A 6,380-nucleotide genomic window follows, 5' to 3' on the forward strand; every position below is an offset into this window, starting at 1 on the left:
GTGTGTGTGTGTGTGTGTGTGTGTGTGTGTGTCACTGTGTGTGTGTGTGTGTGTGTGTGTGTGTGTGTGTGTGTGTGTCACGTGTGTGTTTGTGTGTCACTGTGTGTGAATGTGTGTGTGTCACTGTGCGTGTGTGTCACTGTGCGTGTGTGTCACTGTGTATATGTGTTTGTGTCACAGTGTGTGTCACTGTGAATGTGTGTTTGTGTTACTGTGTGTGTTGTGTGTGTCACTATGTGTGTTGTGTGTGTCACTGTGTATCGCTGTGTGTGTGTGTGTGTGTGTGTGTGTGTGTGTGTGTGTGTGTGTGTGTGTGTGTGTGTGTGTGTGTGTGTGTGTGTGTGTGTGTGTGTGAGAGCAGGGTGTGTGTGTGTGTTAGAGCAGTGTGTGACAGGTGTGTGTGTGTCAGAGCAATGTGTGACAGCAGTGTGTTATGTCTGTGTGTGACAGCAGTGTGTTATGTCTTTGTGTGACAGCAGTGTGTTATGTCTGTGTGACAGCAGTGTGTGTATCAGTGCAGTGTGTAACAGCAGTGTGTGTGTTGTTATAGTGTGTGATAGAAGTGTGTTATAGTGTGTGTGACAGCAGTGTGTTATGTCTGTGTTTGACTGCAGTGTGTGTGTTATAATGTGTGTGAGTTTTACGGTGGTGTGTGAGTGACAGTAGTGTGTGTATGACAGCAGTGTGTTACACTGTATGTGAGCTGCACTGTGTGCTATAATGTATATAATCTTCACTGTGTTACACTGTGTGGGAGCTGCACTGTGTTACACTGTGTGTGTGAGCTGCACTGTGTTACATTGTGTGTGTGAGCTGCACTGTGTGTTACAATGTGTGTGAGCTGCACTGTGTTACACTGTATGTGTGAGCTGCACTGTGTTACAATGTGTGTGAGCTGCACTGTGATACACTGTATGTGTGAGCTGCAGTGTGTGTTACAATGTGTGTGAGCTGCACTGTGTTACACTGTATGTGTGAGCTGCACTGTGTTACAATGTGTGTGAGCTGCACTGTGTTACACTGTATGTGTGAGCTGCAGTGTGTGTTACAATGTGTGTGAGCTGCACTGTCTTACACTGTGTGTGAGCTGCACTGTGTTACACTGTATGTGTGAGCTGCAGTGTGTTACAATGTGTGTGAGCTGCACTGTGTTACACTGTATGTGTGAGCTGCAGTGTGTGTTACAATGTGTGTGAGCTGCACTATGTTACACTGTATGTGTGAGCTGCACTGTGTTACACTGTATCTGTGAGCTGCACTGTGTTACACTGTGTGTGAGCTGCACTGTGTGTTACACTGTATGTGTGAGCTGCACTGTGTTACACTGTATGTGTGAGCTGCACTGTGTTACAATGTGTGTGAGCTGCACTGTGATACACTGTATGTGTGAGCTGCACTGTGTGTTACAATGTGTGTGAGCTGCACTGTGTGCATGCACTGCACTGTGTTACACTGTATGTGTGAGCTGCACTGTGTGTTACAATGTGTGTGAGCTGCACTGTGTGTTACAATGTGTGTGAGCTGCACTGTTACACTGTATGTGTGAGCTGCACTGTGATACACTGTATGTGTGAGCTGCACTGTGTGTTACAATGTGTGTGAGCTGCACTGTGTTACACTGTATGTGTGAGCTGCACTGTGTGTGAGCTGCACTGTGATATACTGTATGTGTGAGCTGCACTGTGTGTTACACTGTATGTGTGAGCTGCACTGTGTGTGTGAGGTGCACTATGTTACACTGTATGTGTGAGCTGCACTGTGTTACACTGTATTTGTGAGCTGCACTGTGTGTTACAATGTGTGTGAGCTGCACTGTGTTACACTGTATGTGTGAGCTGCACTGTGTTACAATGTGTGTGAGCTGCACTGTGTTACACTGTATGTGTGAGCTGCACTGTGTGTGTGAGCTGCACTATGTTACACTGTATGTGTGAGCTGCACTGTGTGTGTGAGCTGCACTATGTTACACTGTATGTGTGAGCTGCACTGTGTTACACTGTATGTGTGAGCTGCACTGTGTGTTACAATGTGTGTGAGCTGCACTGTGTTACACTGTATGTGTGAGCTGCACTGTCTTACACTGTATGTGTGAGCTGCACTGTGTTACACTGTATGTGTGAGCTGCACTGTGTTACACTGTGTGTGTGAGCTGCACTGTGATACACTGTATGTGTGAGCTGCACTGTGTGTTACAATGTGTGTGAGCTGCACTGTGTTACACTGTATGTGTGAGCTGCACTGTGTTACAATGTGTGTGAGCTGCACTGTGTTACAATGTGTGTTGTGTGAGCTGCACTGTGTTACACTGTGTGTGAGCTGCACTGTGTTACACTGTATGTGTGAGCTGCACTGTGTTACACTGTATGTGTGAGCTGCACTGTGTGTTACAATGTGTGTGAGCTGCACTGTGATACACTGTATGTGTGAGCTGCACTGTGTTACACTGTGTGTGAGCTGCACTGTGTTACACTGTATGTGTGAGCTGCACTGTGTTACACTGTATGTGTGAGCTGCACTGTGTGTTACAATGTGTGTGAGCTGCACTGTGATACACTGTATGTGTGAGCTGCACTGTGTGTTACAATGTGTGTGAGCTGCACTGTGTTACACTGTATGTGTGAGCTGCACTGTGTTACACTGTATGTGTGAGCTGCACTGTGTTACACTGTGTGTGGGAGCTGCACTGTGATACACTGTATGTGTGAGCTGCACTGTGTGTTACAATGTGTGTGAGCTGCACTGTGTTACACTGTATGTGTGAGGTGCACTGTGTTACACTGTGTGTGTGAGCTGCACTTTGTTACACTGTGTGTGTGAGCTGCACTGTGATACACTGTATGTGTGAGCTGCACTGTGTGTTACAATGTGTGTGAGCTGCACTGTGTTACACTGTATGTGTGAGCTGCACTGTGATACACTGTATTTGTGAGCTGCACTGTGTGTTACAATGTGTGTGAGCTGCACTGTGTTACACTGTATGTGTGAGCTGCACTGTGTTACAATGTGTGTGAGCTGCACTGTGTTACACTGGATGTGTGAGCTGCACTGTGTGTTACAATGTGTGTGAGCTGCACTGTGTTACAATGTGTGTGAGCTGCACTGTGTGCGTGCACTGCACTGTGTTACAATGTGTGTGAGCTGCACTGTGTTACAATGTGTGTGTGAGCTGCACTGTGTTACAATGTATGTGTGAGCTGCACTGTGTTACACTGTATGTGTGAGCTGCACTGTGTGTTACAATGTATGTGTGAGCTGCACTGTGTTACACTGTATGTGTGAGCTGCACTGTGTTACACTGTATGTGTGAGCTGCACTGTGTTACACTGTGTGTGAGCTGCACTGTGTTACACTGTATGTGTGAGCTGCACTGTGTTACACTGTCTGTGTGAGCTGCACTGTGTGTGTGCACTGCACTGTGTTACACTGTATGTGTGAGCTGCACTGTGTTACACTGTCTGTGTGAGCTGCACTGTGTGTGTGCACTGCACTGTGTTACACTGTATGTGTGAGCTGCACTGTGTTACAATGTGTGTGAGCTGCACTGTGTTACAATGTGTGTGTGAGCTGCACTGTGTTACAATGTATGTGTGAGCTGCACTGTGTTACACTGTATGTGTGAGCTGCACTGTGTTACACTGTGTGTGAGCTGCACTGTGTTACAATGTGTGTGAGCTGCACTGTGTTACACTGTGTGTGAGCTGCACTGTGTTACACTGTATGTGTGAGCTGCACTGTGTTACACTGTCTGTGAGCTGCACTGTGTGTTACAATGTGTGTGAGCTGCACTGTGTTACACTGTGTGTGAGCTGCACTGTGTTACACTGTATGTGTGAGCTGCACTGTGTTACAATAAGTGTGAGCTGCACTGTGTGTTACACTGTGTGTGAGCTGCACTGTGTTACACTGTGTGTGAGCTGCACTGTGTTACACTGTATGTGTGAGCTGCACTGTGTTACACTGTATGTGTGAGCTGCACTGTGTTACAATAAGTGTGAGCTGCACTGTGTGTTACACTGTGTGTGAGCTGCACTGTGTGTTACACTGTGTGTGAGCTGCACTGTGTTACACTGTATGTGTGAGCTGAACTGTGTTACAATGTGTGTGAGCTGCACTGTGTGTTACACTTGTAACCCCTCTTTATTTTACATCAGATTATATGGCTTATCACTGAGGTGGGGGCCTGAGTCCTGTGGGTTACTGTTTAATTCTTATATAGTGTGTTGTACATGTTGTGTGAGACTGTAGTGACTAGACACAACACAGTGGTAATGAATTATAACGAGCTTTATATACTCATATAGCTATCATTTGTGGTGTTACATATCTCATATGAATCAGTACGGTGACTCTTAATCTCAGAATCACTCCATACACATATATACTTAAACAAACTATACCAGCAGTGCGAACGCTGCGCAAACAAATAACTTTTATCTCTGTCCGGCCTCCCAATCATGGGGTAAAGGCCTGTAGATCCTGGTGTGCTAGCACAATCATCAGAGCTCATAAACTGTGTGTGTGTTGCCGGCCTGATGCTTCACAAAGATAAAACTGTGATGGCGATATAACTGCAGTTTATATCCTTTGTGGGTTAGCTCACCCACTCCAACCTGGTGTATTTCCTGCACAGATGGGCTGCCTAATCTCTCTCTCTGGAGTAGCCTCTGTTTGCCTGCTTCCCTCTGTACTGTCAGGTCCTGGTCTCTGCTGGGCCCTGCTCAGGGCTGCCAACAGGGGGGCTCTGCCGGGGTTGGCGTCCCGGGCCCGGTGAGTCAGGTGTGCTGCCGTCAGGGCCGCCAAGTAGGGTTGCCAGGTGTCCGGTTTTCACCCGGACAGGCCTGTAATTCTGATGCCTCTCCGGTATAAAATTGGTGGTAATACCGGTGATTCCGATGCGTGTCCGGTATTTCCATTGTTGCGGGCTGCAGCGGCAAGCGCGAGGGCGGCAGAGGCAGTCGCAAGGGCGGCGGAGGCAGTTGCGAGGGCGGCGGAGGCAGTCGCAAATGCGAATGCGCTGGAAGTGCTGTGATGAGATTGGAGAGCGGGCCATGGACGGTGGCCGGGCGCAGTCAGAAGGACTCGTGAGTGTGTCATGTGCTGTCCCTGACTGGAGGAGAGGACAGCTAATCGGAGGACAGCGGAGGCGGAGCCCACACCACGGCAGCCCAGGGACAAGCCTGGTGATGTCTGCATCCTGCCAGGTAATAAGGTAAGGGCAAAATATGCGGGGTGGGGGGTGTAAGATGATGCTGGGAGCCAGCCTGGTGAGATGATGATGATGGGGGGGGCAGCCTGATGAGATGATGATGATGATGATGATGATGATGATGGGGGGGATAATATGATGATGGAGGCCAGCCTGATGAGATGATGATGAGGGGGGGATAAGATGATGATTGGGGGCCATCCTATTGAGATGATGATGTTGATGGGGGTGGATAAGATGACGATGGGGGGGCCAGCCTGATGAGATGATAATGATGGGGGGTCAGCCTGATGAGATGATGATAATGATGATGATGATGAGGGGATAAGATGAAGATGGAGGCCAGCCTGATGAGATGATGATGATGGGGACCAGCCTGATGTGATGATGATGATGATGATGATGATGATGGGGGGGGATAAGATGATGACTGGGAACCAGCCTGATGAGATGATGATGATGGGGACCAGCCTGATGTGATGATGATGATGATGATGATGATTGGGGGGATAAGATGATGACTGGGAACCAGCCTGATGAGAGGATGATGATGGTGGGCCAGCCTGATGAGATGAGATGATGATTATGGGGGGGAGATGAGTTGATGATGATGGGAGTGGGACATGAGATGATGATGATAATGATGATGATGATGATGATGATGATGATGATGATGATGATGATGATGGGGGGACTATGATGATGATGGGGGGAGATGACATGATGATGGGGGGAAATGAAATGATGAGGAGGGGGGACTATGATGATGAGATGGGGGAGATGAGATGATGATGATGGGGGGAATTATATGATGATGATTATCACAAGCATCTCAACAACTGCTTAAACAATTAAACAGAGATATATTGGGGGAATCCTTGATGGAGAATGATTTAGGAGTGCTTGTAGACAGCAGGCTTAGCAATAGTGCCCAATGTCATGCAGTAGCTGCAAAGGCAAACAAGATCTTATCTTGCATCAAACGGGCAATGGATGGAAGAGAAGTAAACATAATTATGCCCCTTTACAAAGCACTAGTAAGACCACACCTTGAATATGGAGTACAATTTTGGGCACCAATCCTAAGAAAAGACATTATGGAACTAGAGAGAGTGCAGAGAAGAGCCACCAAATTAATAAAGGGGATGGACAATCTAACTTATGAGGAGAGGCT

The sequence above is a fragment of the Ascaphus truei genome, chromosome 16 (assembly GCF_040206685.1).
Source record: "Ascaphus truei isolate aAscTru1 chromosome 16, aAscTru1.hap1, whole genome shotgun sequence".
Classification (NCBI taxonomy): Eukaryota; Metazoa; Chordata; class Amphibia; order Anura; family Ascaphidae; genus Ascaphus; species Ascaphus truei.